The sequence below is a fragment of the Ambystoma mexicanum genome, chromosome 3q (assembly GCF_040938575.1).
Source record: "Ambystoma mexicanum isolate Mex_15411 chromosome 3q, UKY_AmexF1_1, whole genome shotgun sequence".
NCBI classification, from domain to species: Eukaryota; Metazoa; Chordata; class Amphibia; order Caudata; family Ambystomatidae; genus Ambystoma; species Ambystoma mexicanum.
Genome location: NC_090926.1, coordinates 1,108,371,536 through 1,108,388,354, shown reverse-complemented (window position 1 = coordinate 1,108,388,354; position 16,819 = coordinate 1,108,371,536). Strand labels below are relative to the sequence as shown.

The following is a 16,819-nucleotide window of genomic DNA, read 5'->3' as shown; positions in this document are numbered from 1 at the left end:
GGGCTGGCCGGTATGGGGGGAATATCGCCTGGTGGAAGTAAGAGCCGGTTTGGTGACTAGAGTATTTGTTCTTTCGAGAGCCGTGGTGTAAAAGTGGAGGGAGAGTGAGTTGCACAGTAATTGTGAGGGGGACGGGGCGGTCGTGGTAGAAGCCGGTTTGGTGAATTCGGAGATTATTTTGTGGAGTTCTTTGCTTGGGTTTTTGCAGTTTAGGATTCGGGAGTTGTAGTGGGCTTTTTTTGCTTTCCGGATTTCGGCCTTGTACTGATAAAGGTGTCGGGCCAAGGTGGCCCTGCTCTCCTGGGTTTTGTCTTTCTGCCATTTGCGTTCTAGGTATTTATATAGTTGTTTAGTGGTCTTCAACTCAGGAGGGAACCATCTGGGGACGAGGCCACGGCGGGTTGATGGTTTGCAAGGGGATGTGAGCCGCATCAGACATGCGTTGAGCCAAGAGTCAAAGGCATCAGGGGTTAGTTGTTTATTGAGTTAGTGTTAGGGAGAATTCTCTGTTTAGGCTGAATTTCCCTACCTAGTGAGTCCCCCAGCAGCTTTGCTGGATTTCTGGGGTTTAATTTTTTCTCCTGCCAAGAGTGAGACTCTTTTACCCTCACTCTTAGACATGTTGAACTGTGTTATCTTGGACAAACCTTGTGTTGAATGGGCTATGGGGTCTTTTACTCCATAGGGCCTCATGTATTTTTGTGATGTGGGTTACACAGCACCCTCTGTGCCGTGACCCAGGGGTGTCCTAGGGACTCCCCAACATAGACTCCATACCCTGGGACTGACTACTGTCTCCCAGGGCATGTAAAGTCACCAAAGACTTTGCTAGTCTTGAATCCTGAACAGAACCAGTACAAACCATCATATTGTGGACGTACTGGCTGGGGCAATTCGATTGCCCCAGGGTCTGTTAGTCGAGGGGGCACGTCTCCGTCCCCCCTGATCGAGTTTTGGCTGGTGGCAGTGGAAACTACGTTTTATATTCGACCGCGAATATTTTCCTATGGGATTTCCCATTGTTTTAGGCTAACACATTTAATTATTTATTTACGGTAGCCTTAAACATACCGCCGGTTTATATATTTATTATTATAACTCCGGTTGGGACTTTTTGCCAAAACTTGATTCTAAAATGGCGTTGGCGTTCGCCTCTGTAACTCTGACCCAAAGTGGAGCCCTTTGTTCCACTTTTGGCGGGCTTCTCCACCGAAGCCCTCCAAAGTGGTGCCACTCTGTCTGGGGTACTTAGGAGGGGTGGAGGGGGGTTTAGGCACCCTGGACTGAGTTACCTTGGTAACTCAAGTCGCACTCCGTCCTGATTGGCCCAAGTGGTGAGCCGGCCGGCTCACCACTTAGCATGTTTGAGTGACAGCTAGGCTGGGTGAATGGGGGTTTGCTGCATAAAAGCAGGGCTTTGGGGACTGGAACTTCAGAAGTCGCCACAGGACCAAGAATCCGACGAGGGAAGAGCTGAGCCGACCTGCTTCGACGACACCACCCGGTGGAGCCCTGCTGAACCGTCTCACCACTTTTCCCGACGACCGAGGAGAACTCTTAACAGAGTGGCTCCTTCCCTTGACTGGTGGGGACAACCAGTTTTCGCCTGCTTTTCGCTTCTCGAGGTATCTCGTGGCCGTCTTGCCAGTGCCAAGCACCCCGGCAACCGGAACCCCACCACTTTTACCCCAACCACGAAAGTCGGTAAAACCCTTTAACCGGAGGACTCCGCGGCTGGTTTCTTCCCGGGCAGTGCAACGACCTTCTTCTTCTGCTCTTCAGCGAGAACTTCTTCTCCCCTGACCGACGTCGAGCCTTGCTGCCACTGCCTGGAACAACTGCCACCGCTGGAGGATCCTTTCCACTTAAGGTACCGTGTTCCGCCTGGCTTCCCTTGCCACCGACTGTACGGGGTAGATTTAGCCCCCGGCTTTCGAACCTGGGAGTGCCTGGGACACCCTGGCTAAACTTTCTAAGCCACTCTACCCACTTTCTAACTCTTTGCAAGACTTTGAATCCCTAATAACAGTGTGATCTTGGGCACATTTTCGCTCCGGCTACTCTAAGAGTGGGCCCTGCCTAGTGACTTTTGCTCACCTGTGACTTTGTGCTTCTTTGAGTCTATTGCAAGTGTTCTGGATCTTAGAGTGGTGTGTTTAACCCATTTCTGTTTCTTTTTACCCCTTTTCCTAACCTAATAGAGTGTCATCTAACGTTAAGCGCTCACCTCTGTTTTAATTATGTGGTGTTAACTTAGAGTTGTCTAGATAGGAGTAGGGGTTGAAACTGCTTTCATTATAACTGTGTTTGAAGTGTTTTTACTATATGTTGCTAGAGTGTTTTTAACTTATGTGTATTTTAAATAAATAACTATATACTTTTGAAACCAAGCTCTGGTCAGTGTTTGCTTGTGCTATTCTGTCTGAGTACATATTGTGTATACTTTGCATACTGCCTAACTCTTCTTGAGAGAAGTCTGACTGCTCAGCCACAGCTACCAGGTAAATCTGGGTGGTACAGACTGCTACCAAAAGGGGTTTACTGCTCTACCTGTAGTCTTAAATCTTTTGCAGTGTTCCCCAAGGGAACTGCACAGGTTTCTGCCTAACACTGGTGTACAGCGGTGGGATTTGTATTGAGTATACATTTTATTGTGCTTTAGATACCTTAGTGCAACTAACCACAAAGCTTAGCACTGAAAAAGTAAAACCTCTAACATGTCAGTTATAGAAAGCTATAGTCAAGAGTCCCTTGCAGCCAAAACTGCTGATTGTTTAAGAGTGCTCTGTAAACATAAGGATCTCCTGACTAAGGGCAAGAAAATGGAGCTGATTGAAAGATTGTTAGCTAACCAAAGTCTGGGTGATGGTTCAGAGGAACCTACCACTCCAGCAACTGTAGATGACAGTGTTGAAATTAACATGGAGCAAAATGTTGATGATTCTGAGGAAGAGTCAGAAGAGGAGGGTGAGGCTGTTGTAACTGTCCCCCCTAGGCCTCTGCCTGCTCTACCTGCTGTGCCTACTGGACCTTTACCAGGTCCCACATTTAGTCCTCAGTACTTTGAACTGGAGAAAATGAAGCTAGAATTGGAGTATAAGAAACTTAATGCTCAAACTGACAAAGAACTAAGGCTAAGGGAAATGGAGCTCAAGTATGACTTAGAAATGAAGAAATTATCTGTTGAGAATGTTTCTCTCTCTGGCTCCTCTAGAAGTTCCAGTCCTAAAAGACCCCGGATGCCTAAAGAATTGGTTGGTATGTATGAGCCTAAGTTGGATGTGTTGGATTGGTTGTCTCTGTTTGAATATAATCATGGGCTCCAGAACATCACAGGAAATGACTTGCTCACCTGGTTGTTCTCTAGGCTTCCCCCTGTTGCAACTGATGTGGTAATGGAGATGGGGGAGGAGGATAGGAAGGACTATGAAAGTGTGAAACTAGCTTTGATAGCTAGGTTTGGGAAGACCCCTTCCCAGTATCTTAAGAGGTTTAGGAACCTCAAAAAGCATGATGGTACCCCTTGGGCTACCTGGGTGAGTGAATGTTTGAAAAACTTAGAGGGATGGATTAAGGGTTACAAGGTGAACACTTATGAAGGTATGAAGAATTTGTTTATGTTGGAGACTATTTATGATGCCTGCTCTCCTGAGCTCAGACAACACTTGGCTGATTCCAGGGAATTGGATTCCCGGAGACTAGCTAAGGCTGCTGACTTGTGGGTTGCCAACAGGGCCACTCACAAGGATTCTGGGGTAACTCAGAAGAAGGATGGGGAAAAACAGTCTAAAAAGGACTCCAAAGAGAATTCTAATACTACAAATTCCAAAGAGGGCCCCAAACAAAACTATAAGGGTAAGCCACAAGGGAAACCAAATCAGGCTAGTGTACCTTCTGGTCCCAGACCAGAAGGAGGTCAGAACAAGCCTCCATTCCAGCGAGCCTTTGGCTCATGCTTTGTTTGTAAGGCTACTGACCATGTGAAAGGAGATCCCAGATGTAAGGGTAAACCTTCAGGGGTCCAGCTTGCCTCCTTAGCCTTCGCTCCAGAAGAGGAAGTACAAATGGCAAGTGGAAACTTTCTATTACTGGCTGATGAACCCACTGGAGTCTCAGCTAGTGTTTCTTTAGTCTCTCTGGGGTTGTGGGAGCAACAGAATTTAGATGTCTATAACTCTATCCCAGATAATACTAAAGAGTATTATAAGGACAGTGTCCAGGTGAATGGTCAGGAGACTCCTGCCATTAGGGACACTGGAGCCAGCATAACTGTGGTGGATGAATCATTTTTCAAGGCAGAGGATGTTGCTAAGGCACCCAAATGCCTCACCAAGTTAGCTGGTGGGCCTGTGCAGATGTGTCCCCAGTTACCAGTTCTCATCCAATGTAATGATATGGCTGTAAAAATACCTGTCAGTGTACAATGTGAAGTGCCAGGTAGGGTTCTGTTGGGTAATGACCTCAAAGCTCTTGGAGTTGTATCTCATACCCCCAGACCGCCTAGCAAAAGGTTCCAGGAACTCACCAAACCTGCAAGGGAGAAAACCCTAAGAGGGTTATCTCAGGAGATGATGACAGAAATCACTCCTCTACCACTGGAGCAACTTACTGCAGTAACTACCAGATCAGGAGCAAAGGGGCAACCCAAGACTCCTAGGAAAAAGCCAGCAGCAAGCACTCCAGTGCTTCCAACAAAGACTTCCCCTAGGTTGTCCAAAGTTACACCTGTAACTCCACCTCCAGCTGAGGCTGAGAGGGAGGTACAACCCTGTGTGGTTGAGCTAGACTCTGAGGAAGAGCTAGAAGGAGGCCCCAACCTTATTGGAGATTTGGACCCTGAGGACCATCCTGAGCTGCAGTCTTTACTGGCAGAAGGTGGGCCTAGCAGGGCAGCTTTTCGTAAGGGGCAAAGAGAATGTCCAACTCTGGAAGGTCTCCGCCACCAGGCAGCTTCTCAAGCTGATGGGCAAGAGCCTGGGAAGTATAGGTTGCACTGGGAAGATGGCCTCTTCTACAGTGAACCCACTGAGTCTGAACCTGGAGACTACAAACGCCTTGTAGTCCCACAAGAGAACAGACAACAGTTCTTACAACTAGCCCATGAGATACCTTTGGCTGGTCACTTGAGTTTCAAGAAGACCAAGGAAAGGCTCTCACTCTACTTTTATTGGCCAAAGATGGGGGCTGAAGTAGATAGATATTGTAAGAGCTGCCATACCTGCCAGACTTCTGGTAAGGTTGGTTCCAAGAATGTGGCACCTTTAGTGCCTCTCCCAGTTGTGGGAGTCCCATTTGAGAGGGTAGGGATTGACATTGTTGGTCCCCTTGATCCCCCAACCTCCTCAGGCAACAGGTTTATCCTTGTTGTAGTAGACCATGCTACTAGGTACCCTGAGGCAATTCCTATGAGGACTGTTACAGCTCCGGCTGTGGCTAAGGCCCTCCTTGGTATTTTTACCAGGGTTGGGTTTCCTAAGGAGGTAATCTCTGACAGGGGGTCAAACTTTATGTCCCACTACATGAAAGCCATGTGGAAAACCTGTGGAGTTACCTACAAGTTCTCAACCGCATACCACCCTCAGACAAACGGGTTGGTTGAAAGGTTTAACAGAACCATGAAGAGCATGATAGGTGCTTTAGAAGAACCCCTTAAGAAAAAGTGGGACCTTCTACTGCCATGCCTTCTCTTTGCTTATAGAGAAGTCCCTCAGGAGGGAGTAGGTTATTCTCCCTTTGAGCTTCTCTATGGCCATCCAGTCAGAGGTCCATTGGCCCTGATTAAGGAGGGATTGGAAGGTGCTCCTCCCCTCAAGCCAGTCAGAGTGACTGACTATGTGATAGGTCTCCGGAGGAGAATGTCACACATGATGGCAGAAGCAAGTGACAACTTGAAAGCTGGTCAAGCCCTGGTCAAACATTGGCACGACCAGAAGGCTAACATGGTTGAGTTTACTCAAGACCAGCTAGTTCTAGTTATGCTCCCAACAAGGCAGAGGGCCTTGCAAGACAAATGGATGGGACCCTTCAAGGTTGTGGGAAAACTTGGAGAGGTCAACTATCTGGTGGATCTGGGCAGACCCAGGGAAGCTCCTAGAGTCTTCCACACCAACCGACTAAAAGCATACATCTCCAGACCTGATGTAGGAGCCTTGCTTCTAGCTTCAGCTGCAGAGGAAGAAGAGAGTGAATCTCTCCCTGATCTTCTCAGAGGTGTGCCTTTAGATGAGAAAGTTGAAGGAGTCAACCTCTCTTCAGACCTGACACCTGAGCAACAAGAGGAGTGCAAATCTATGTTAAATCAGTTTGCCTCCCTGTTCTCACTGTCACCAGGCTTGACCCCTTGGGGCCAGCATGAGATACTCACTGGTGACTGTCTGCCAGTCAAAAGCAGAGGATACAGAATGTCAGAACATATCAGAGCCCACATCAAAGGAGAGGTCAAGAAGATGCTTGATCTCGGGGTAATAGAGCCCTCTACTAGTCCATGGTCTAGCCCAGTTGTGTTAGTACCAAAGGCAGGATCCAAAGATTTGAGATTCTGTGTGGACTATAGAGCTCTAAATGCAGTCACCAAGACTGATGCCCACCCTTTGCCCAGGACAGATGAGTTGGTGGATAAACTTGGTGCAGCCAAGTACCTCAGCACATTTGACCTGACGTCAGGCTATTGGCAAATAGCCCTGACAGACCATGCCAAGGAGAAAACTGCATTTTCAACCCCGGTTGGCTTGTACCAGTTTAAGGTCATGCCTTTTGGACTAAAAAATGCACCTGCCACATTCCAAAGGATGGTGAACCAAGTTCTGGCTGGGATGGAAGATTTCTGCATGGCATACTTGGATGACATTGCAGTCTTCAGCCACTCCTGGGAGGAACATGTGAACCACCTAGGACATGTGTTGCAGGCTCTGGAACAGGCCCATTTGACAATCAAAGCCAGTAAGTGCCAGATTGGTCAAAGTAAAGTGGTCTACCTTGGACATGAGGTAGGAGGTGGAGAAATAAGGCCTTTGCCCAGCAAGATTGAAGCTGTGCAAAATTGGACAACACCAACTACTCAAACCCAAGTGAGAGCTTTTCTAGGCCTCACTGGATATTACAGGAATTTCATTGAGAACTATGGGACCATAGCTTCTCCACTGAATGTAATCTCCTCTCCCAAATTCCCTAAAAAGGTAAAATGGAATGAGGAGTGCAATCAGGCCTTTGAAAAACTGAAGAGAGCTCTTTGCCAAGCTCCAGTATTGAGAGCTCCTGACTACCACCAGCCTTTCATTGTACAAACTGATGCTTCCAATGTAGGTATAGGTGCAGTTCTAAGCCAACTGGATGAGAAGGGTAGGGAGCACCCCATTTGCTTCATCAGTAGGAAACTGAAGGATCCTGAGACAAGGTGGGCAACTATCGAAAGAGAATGCTTTGCTATTGTGTGGGCACTGAAGAAGTTTAGGCCATACTTGTATGGTTCTACTTTTGTTATTCAGACTGACCACCAACCCTTGAGATGGTTAATGCAAATGAAAGGGGAAAATCCAAAACTATTGAGATGGTCAATCTGCCTGCAAGGGTTTGATTTCACCATTGAGCACAGGTCAGGGTGTCACCATCAAAATGCTGATGGACTCTCTAGGATGTATATCATCGACTAGAGGTATGAGGTTCATCCAGGAGTGGATTAAATCCTCCTGTCCCTTAGTCTGGGGGGGGCGAGTGTTAGGGAGAATTCTCTGTTTAGGCTGAATTTCCCTACCTAGTGAGTCCCCCAGCAGCTTTGCTGGATTTCTGGGGTTTAATTTTTTCTCCTGCCAAGAGTGAGACTCTTTTACCCTCACTCTTAGACATGTTGAACTGTGTTATCTTGGACAAACCTTGTGTTGAATGGGCTATGGGGTCTTTTACTCCATAGGGCCTCATGTATTTTTGTGATGTGGGTTACACAGCACCCTCTGTGCCGTGACCCAGGGGTGTCCTAGGGACTCCCCAACATAGACTCCATACCCTGGGACTGACTACTGTCTCCCAGGGCATGTAAAGTCACCAAAGACTTTGCTAGTCTTGAATCCTGAACAGAACCAGTACAAACCATCATATTGTGGACGTACTGGCTGGGGCAATTCGATTGCCCCAGGGTCTGTTAGTCGAGGGGGCACGTCTCCGTCCCCCCTGATCGAGTTTTGGCTGGTGGCAGTGGAAACTACGTTTTATATTCGACCGCGAATATTTTCCTATGGGATTTCCCATTGTTTTAGGCTAACACATTTAATTATTTATTTACGGTAGCCTTAAACATACCGCCGGTTTATATATTTATTATTATAACTCCGGTTGGGACTTTTTGCCAAAACTTGATTCTAAAATGGCGTTGGCGTTCGCCTCTGTAACTCTGACCCAAAGTGGAGCCCTTTGTTCCACTTTTGGCGGGCTTCTCCACCGAAGCCCTCCAAAGTGGTGCCACTCTGTCTGGGGTACTTAGGAGGGGTGGAGGGGGGTTTAGGCACCCTGGACTGAGTTACCTTGGTAACTCAAGTCGCACTCCGTCCTGATTGGCCCAAGTGGTGAGCCGGCCGGCTCACCACTTAGCATGTTTGAGTGACAGCTAGGCTGGGTGAATGGGGGTTTGCTGCATAAAAGCAGGGCTTTGGGGACTGGAACTTCAGAAGTCGCCACAGGACCAAGAATCCGACGAGGGAAGAGCTGAGCCGACCTGCTTCGACGACACCACCCGGTGGAGCCCTGCTGAACCGTCTCACCACTTTTCCCGACGACCGAGGAGAACTCTTAACAGAGTGGCTCCTTCCCTTGACTGGTGGGGACAACCAGTTTTCGCCTGCTTTTCGCTTCTCGAGGTATCTCGTGGCCGTCTTGCCAGTGCCAAGCACCCCGGCAACCGGAACCCCACCACTTTTACCCCAACCACGAAAGTCGGTAAAACCCTTTAACCGGAGGACTCCGCGGCTGGTTTCTTCCCGGGCAGTGCAACGACCTTCTTCTTCTGCTCTTCAGCGAGAACTTCTTCTCCCCTGACCGACGTCGAGCCTTGCTGCCACTGCCTGGAACAACTGCCACCGCTGGAGGATCCTTTCCACTTAAGGTACCGTGTTCCGCCTGGCTTCCCTTGCCACCGACTGTACGGGGTAGATTTAGCCCCCGGCTTTCGAACCTGGGAGTGCCTGGGACACCCTGGCTAAACTTTCTAAGCCACTCTACCCACTTTCTAACTCTTTGCAAGACTTTGAATCCCTAATAACAGTGTGATCTTGGGCACATTTTCGCTCCGGCTACTCTAAGAGTGGGCCCTGCCTAGTGACTTTTGCTCACCTGTGACTTTGTGCTTCTTTGAGTCTATTGCAAGTGTTCTGGATCTTAGAGTGGTGTGTTTAACCCATTTCTGTTTCTTTTTACCCCTTTTCCTAACCTAATAGAGTGTCATCTAACGTTAAGCGCTCACCTCTGTTTTAATTATGTGGTGTTAACTTAGAGTTGTCTAGATAGGAGTAGGGGTTGAAACTGCTTTCATTATAACTGTGTTTGAAGTGTTTTTACTATATGTTGCTAGAGTGTTTTTAACTTATGTGTATTTTAAATAAATAACTATATACTTTTGAAACCAAGCTCTGGTCAGTGTTTGCTTGTGCTATTCTGTCTGAGTACATATTGTGTATACTTTGCATACTGCCTAACTCTTCTTGAGAGAAGTCTGACTGCTCAGCCACAGCTACCAGGTAAATCTGGGTGGTACAGACTGCTACCAAAAGGGGTTTACTGCTCTACCTGTAGTCTTAAATCTTTTGCAGTGTTCCCCAAGGGAACTGCACAGGTTTCTGCCTAACAGTTAGCAGGTAGGTGGTGGAGACTGGAGGAGTGCGTTGGGTAGGTCCAGGACGATTATTAGTTTTTTCCAGCATTTGCGTAGATTCGGAGGTTCAGATTTGAGTACAGGAAGGGGGTCGGGTGAGCGAATGGCGAAAGAGAGAATGAAGTGATCGGACCAGATGATATGGGTGGGGGGGTTTAAATGAATCCGGGTGTTGGAGCTAAAGATGGCATCAAGAGTGTGTCCTTTATAGTGAGTCGGACCATTTATGTGGGTTTGGAGGTTAATTGCGTCTAAACCGTCAACCAGAGAGTGTGTCATAGGGTTGGTGGGGATGTCGAGCCAAATGTTGAAGTCTCCAAGAAGGGTGAGGTCTGGATGGTTTAGCTGAAGGGTGGCAATAGAGTTGCAGAGGTTGTTTGCGAATTGTCTATCGTAGCCAGGGGGCCTGTAGATTATAAGGAAGCTGTGTGAGAGCGACGGGGAGTGGGATAGTTTAACGAGGAGAGATTTGCAGGACAGAATCGAAGGTTGGTTGTCGATGATTGAGGCGTGGAAGAGAGACTTGAAGACGAATGCTACTCCCCTCCTCTAGAGGGACGGTTCAGTGGGATGAGGGAGTAGTCAGGGGGGAAGGCTTCATTGGCAATTGGGGCAAAGTCGTCAGAGAACCAGGTCTGGTTTGTCAGAGGCGAGGAGGTCAAAGATGCAGTGTCTATTTTTTCCTACGGATCGGGCATTAAATAGGATGCAGTTCATATCGGCAGACGAGGTTGGTCTCGGAGCTGGAGCGGAAGGGGGTGGTGGCGGAGAGAGTGGAAGCTGGAGAGGGAGAGGGGTAGGGCGGGCGATGATCGATGGGAATAGTGGGCGAGTAGAAAAATTGGCGGGCTTCGGGCGGGATTGGGTGGCTGCGTGTGTTAGGATGATCGGGTTTGGCTCGGGGGATGAGCGGTCTGCCAGAAATACTTGCCTAACATGGGTTTACAACCAAAATGGCTTTCTATTGTTCACATATTGCTCAAAAGCCCCCCTACCAGATACCATTATGACATCTTGCACTTCCACTCCGTGCCCGCTTTATACAACTACACTGTACCACACCCAACACACCCACGACTCACTGCGATCCACCATGGGACTTCTCATGCTGCGCCTGTTTCTGTGTCACATTATGCAAGCAGCTAGCATTCAATGACGTCCCCACAGCCGATGTCACCAACCACGTCACTGTCGATGTCACCATGTTACTTGCGCAACTGGCACACACGCCCCCCCCCTTGGCGTTCAACCCGGACCTTTACAACACCATAGATAATGTTGGGAACTACTTTTAGTTTATAATATGAACTTAATGGAAGAAGGGAAAATCTGCAATATTTGAATGTCATTTTCTCGACTAGAGCAGAACGATTTTCATTCGTAATCATGAGGGCAAGATTTGTTAAGTCCATTTGTTATATATATAAAAATACAATACCTGAATTTCCAGCCCATTATATTACCAATGCAGCGGTTCTGTCTCCCATTCATGTTCTCCCATTCCGCGGCGGGGCAAGGGCGCAGTGTTTGGTGCCTTCCTGGTCCTGCTTCTGTGGCCACGCCCCCTGGGCTTACCTCACGGCCACTAGCCCCGCAGCGGTGAAGCCCGCGGCAGGGCAAGGGCGTGATGTTTGGCGCCGCAGGTGTTCGGCATACGCGGAGAGAGGCATTCTCTGTGTAGGCTGTGTAGGCAGTCGGACGGGGCGCCAAGAGAAGTAAAGTGCCGGCGAGTGTTATACACCTTTTGACTGTTCGTGACGGTTTCCTACAAGGTTTCGCGCCCGAGAAGTATGTTGGGGCCCATACTCAGCAAATCAGCCCAGTTTCCTCAGGCCAGCTGTGGGAGGGCTCCGTTATGTCCCTATTAAAATCCTTGAGGTCCTTTAAGGGCCATGCCGTACCAAGGAAACCGGCCAGGAAACCAGACAGCTTTTTGCCATCCACCCCGCCCCTGAACTGTTTCAAGTCTGAGTCCGCCACCAATCCTTCCAAACATACTCCAGCGCAAAAGGTCCTGGCTGTCAAAAGAAGAAGTCAACCGGGAGTAACAGCCAAAGCAAAGACCCACACCTCTCCGTGCCCTGACATTGACCTGGCCTACCGAGGGCCCATCCACACCGTGGAGGGTATGAAAGCATCCACCCCAGGATCACAATGTGGGGGGGGACCCTGCAGCAATCTTGCTAGCCTCCCAGCACTGAGCTTCAATGTCAGCCCCCCAAGTCGGAACCACAAAACCATTGCCTGCCAGGATACTTTGCCCGTCGACACTGGGAATCTAGATGCCTTGCCGCTGGCTAATGCTCCTGGGACTTGCATAGAGGGGGCTCGTGATGTGTTAGTTCTTCCACCAGCATCCCTGGCACTTGTTGTACCAGATACCACCCCACTTAGCCCGCCCCTTGATCTCCCGTTCTTCTTGGGACCTACTCTTGACTGTCCCCCCCACCCCCAATCACTGTTGCTGCTACTCTGGACCCAATGGACATAGAAACTGTCAGAGCAACCGAAGATAAGCACCCTCCCAGTCCCATCTGCTGCTCCTGGAGTGAGAACCAACCTGCGTCGACCTTAGGGTCCAGTACCACCATTTAGGGCGCTCAAGTCCATCACCCACGGCAGTCATCCCTCCTCTGCTCCAACACCCAAGGAGGTGCTTACTGTCAGAAGTTGCCCCTGCGCACAGGTGCTCTCCGAACTAGCAGTCATTAAAAAACTACTTTTGGTACTGATCGATGCCCAGGGGAGGAGTGGGGAGGGGAACGGTGGAGTGGACTCGCTGGGGGAGTCTTCCAGCATGCCTCTTGCTGGCAAGGGACCCAACCCCCCACAGCAACCTTTGAACAATGTATCCTGAGAAGGGACTGTTCATGCACTAATGAGCGTTATTCTGGATGAGCAGTTGACACATCCTAATGCTGATAGAGGACACCTCCCTGGGTGTACCAGGCCAACTCTGCTGGTGGAGGGTCCCCCAAGCTCCTGGAGAACAAATCCCCTTAGGGAGGGATGTTGTTCAAGGGTGCGCAGCCCCAAGAGTCACGTATATGGGGGGCAAAGAACTGCTACTGTTTTTCTGCATGGGGTACTGTTATGTTACCAAGGAGACTGCTGACACTTGGTACTTTATCACAAAGAACTTTTATTAACGGTACAGTTGCATATATAAGAAGACCCCCAGCAAGAGGCTTACAACCGTCCTCCTTCAGTCAACCTTCTCATCTCCCTCAGTGTCATGATGCCTACTCCCGGAAAGCCAGTTCAGGACCAGCGTCCCCGAAAGCAGACATGTCCCCAGGGAGGGACCCAGCAACCCCTTATAGGGGCTCTTTGGACATTGTCCTGGCGCCTTTGGCGCCAGGCTCATAGAAGGCATCAGTCCTGGCACCATAGGCGCCAGGCTCATTATGGGAGTGCTTGGATGGACTTACCTGATGCAGACCATGCTGCCGGATCCAGACCTCCTTGAGGTCTGAAAGGGACTATTTTACCTATGGGACTATTTTACCACTCAGGCGTGGCTGAGGAAGAATACTTATGTGGAACTACTGGGGGCTATTTAAACCACGCCCAGACAGCAGCTCAAGCTTCGCGTTGTTCTGCATCTAGCAGCTGGACGCTCACCGTGTCTGCTCCTGCATCCTGGCTCCAGCCACGCCCGCCTGCAACCTGGAACACCTGAAAAGGAAGGAAAGGAGAGAAAGGTGAATAATTGAACTTTACCTACCTCCATCCGGAGTCCGGAAGCATCACTCCGACGATCCTGAGAAAAGACATTATTTTTAGAAGCGCATCGCATCGCTCGCTGCAGCGCCGCATTCCACTCCCCTTCACGAGGCGCCCTCGGGCTCTTCAGCGACCATTGGCACCATCCGTCGCCTTTCAGCGCCTAAGGAGAAAAAGAGACAAAACAAAGGTGAGCGAAGGAACAGATTGAGGAAGGCCTGATTCTTCCACCTTAAGACTTACCTGATTATTGTTGGGACAATCTTTTCTCACCTCGGGTCGGCGCCGCTTCTTTGGCACTTCCGTACCCTGGCCCCTAAGGGGAAAAAGACACACGCATTAGTGGGTGAAAGCAAGATCACTAAGGGAACCATCCATCAAAAAGACTCACCAGAGTTTACCTTCGGCGAATCCATTCCTCAACGCGGATTCTTCATCCTGCATCTGAAATAGAGAAAAGGACAACGGACAATTAAGGCTTGAACTTTTGCAACTGAATACTTACGGCCCCATATCGGAAAAGTCAAGCGGAGTTGAATACTCACCAAACCCGAGATCCAGTGAAGTAACTGGAAATCAACGCGCCCCTGCATCGGAAGCAGGATGGAGAGCTCGTCCTTTCAGACTCTAAGGTGAGACTCTACGGGGAATCGCGGAGGGGGTTCGAGGAGTGTGAGAGGGGGAAGGGGGGGGGAATCCAACACATTATCCAGCAGACAGTTAATCCCCTTTTCCATCTACAGAAGGATTCTTCTACGGGCCAGACAGGCGAGGTTTGGGGGTTCGGTCCAGTCCATCATCCGAGTCCTGCGCATCACCTTAGAAGAGGTCATAGCAGTCCAGAACAGGTCGGCGCCTCCGTGGGAATCAGGTGAGCGTTACACTCAGCACCCTAGAACTCTCACCATGCAATACAGTTCTAATGTAACTACAGGTGACAGAAGGCAATATGATGCATATACTAAACACTTTAATGGCTGACAGGCATGACATGTAAATATCAAGCGCAGGCTGTAAGTGTGTAATGTAATGATGAATGCCTATCCTATCACCTCCTCTCCTTAAACATGAACAAGTAACTGTTGTGGGTAACTGCCCAATAAATTGAAACCTGTAAAGAAACATACAGATGAACATGCAACCAAAAATAACTTGATCAGAAATCAATAAATACAATTGGCTGTGAGAGACGCTGTGAGAGATATTATTGATGAGCTGCAGGTGAAAACTTTCACCTCATCCCGTGATTCTCCTCTTACCTCTCCTTGGTTGACTGAAAAGAGCCACCCTTTCTTTATTCCAAATACCTCCTCCCTTGACTAATACTGACAAAGCCAAATCCTTCATGACTTGTATGGGTTCAGAAAACAAAGAAGCTCCCTTGTGAACTTTGGTGGGAAGCTTGACTTTAATCCAGTCACCCTCTTCAATTTTGAGTTCCCTACAACAATTTTTCTGATCATACCTCTCCTTGGATTTAACCCCAGAATCAAGAATCTTCCTTTTCACACTCTCTAGATCCACACCAACCATTTTGCATTTACCCATCCACCCTGGACACAAGTGTGAATTTGGCTTTCTTCCTCTCAATATCTCAAATGGACTCACACCTGTGACACTGTGGGGAGTTAACCTATACTGGAAAGTTTGTTCCATTACCGTCCTTACCCAATCCCCTCCAGTAGCTACCGCAATTCTGATAGCTTCCATTAGAGTCCTGTTAAACCGTTCTACACACCCATTACTCTGGGGATGATATAAGGATGTATTCACTTGTTCTATTTCATGTCTATCCAAAAATTCTCTGAATTCTCTAGAAACAAGTTGAGATCCATTGTCGGACAAGCACCTCCTTGGAAACCCTTCTCTCCAGAACAGCTGTTTCATAAATTTCATTATGCTAGTGCTGGAAATGTCCTTAAGTACACAAACCTCTTGTCATTTCGACAATAAATCCATAACCACCAACAGGTAGCTATCCCTTCCACCAACTATGTTAAATGGACCTAGGAGGTCCAAAGCAATTTCATCCCAAGGAACACGCGGACAATCCCTCACTACCATGGGAACCTTCTGTACTTTCAGCCCTTTGTTCAACATGAGCCAAATCTAATACAAGTTTCCTCATTCCAACTGGAACAACCATCTGATGGCCTTTGTACAAATAGCCATCCTGAGCCAATAGCTCTTCCTTTACATTGGCAAAAGCACTCATCTCACCTTTGTAATTCCTTATTTTACCTTCCACAACCAGTGTCAGTAAACTTTGATAAACATCGTCTTCACTGCAGGCAATGTTCCAATCATTTTTCCTTAATGTTTCATGTACTTGGAATATCTCTGCACTCTCCCCTGGACCTGAGTAATCATCACCATCACCATTTGACATTCCTCTCTGAACCAATCTAGATAATGCATCTGCAACTACATTGACCTCCCCCCTGACATGGAGCATGGTATATTGTAAAACTTGTAATGCCCTGACCCATTTCATAATGCGCCTTGACACTCCCTCCAAACCACCTTTTGTGAAAATCCCAACAAGAGGTTTATGGTCCGTGCAAATGGTGAATCTCCTCCCCCACAAAAACCTTTTAAACTTTTCAACTCCCCAAACACATGCCAGGGCCTCCTTTTCTACAAAAGAGTATCTAGATTCCGGTCCCTTTGAAGACCTGGATGCAAATGCCACCGTATGTAAACCAAACTGATCCTCTTGCATCAGAACCGCCCCAACACCATAATCACTGGCATCAACAAAAAGCAATGTAGGCATACCTTTTTCAAATATCTTCAAAATGGGTGCATTGACAATGGCTTCTTTTATCATCTTAAATTCTTTCTTACAATGGTCATCCCACTTAAAGGTCACTCCCTTACGGGTAAGCAATCTCAGGTTCCTTGAAATTTCTGATAATCTCCTGACAAATTTACCGTAGAACTCAACTAGTCCCAAAAAGGACAGTATGTCCCCCTTAGACTAGGGCTCCTCCATTCTCTTTATAGCCTCAATGGCCTCCTCTTTGGGCTTGACCCCCTCGCCTGTGATCTCGTGGCCCAAGTAAACCACTTTGCTAGCCTTGAAAGTACACTATTCCATGGCAACAGTAAGTCCTGCTTCCTTCAATATGTCTAGCACTCTCTTCAAGCGATGATCATGTTCACTCTCGTCACTCCCACACAAAAGAACATCATCCTGATAACACATCACCCCTTTCTCTCCCCCAAGTAATCTGT

At 48.3% G+C, this 16,819-nt stretch overlaps 1 protein-coding gene across 2 annotated transcripts in view; it reads right to left on the bottom strand.

Annotated features, from left to right (window-relative positions):
* XAB2 (XPA binding protein 2) overlaps window positions 1-16,819 on the bottom strand; it is a 711,598-nt gene that overhangs the window by 262,063 nt on the left and 432,716 nt on the right. The gene's annotated exons all lie outside the window — the stretch shown is intronic.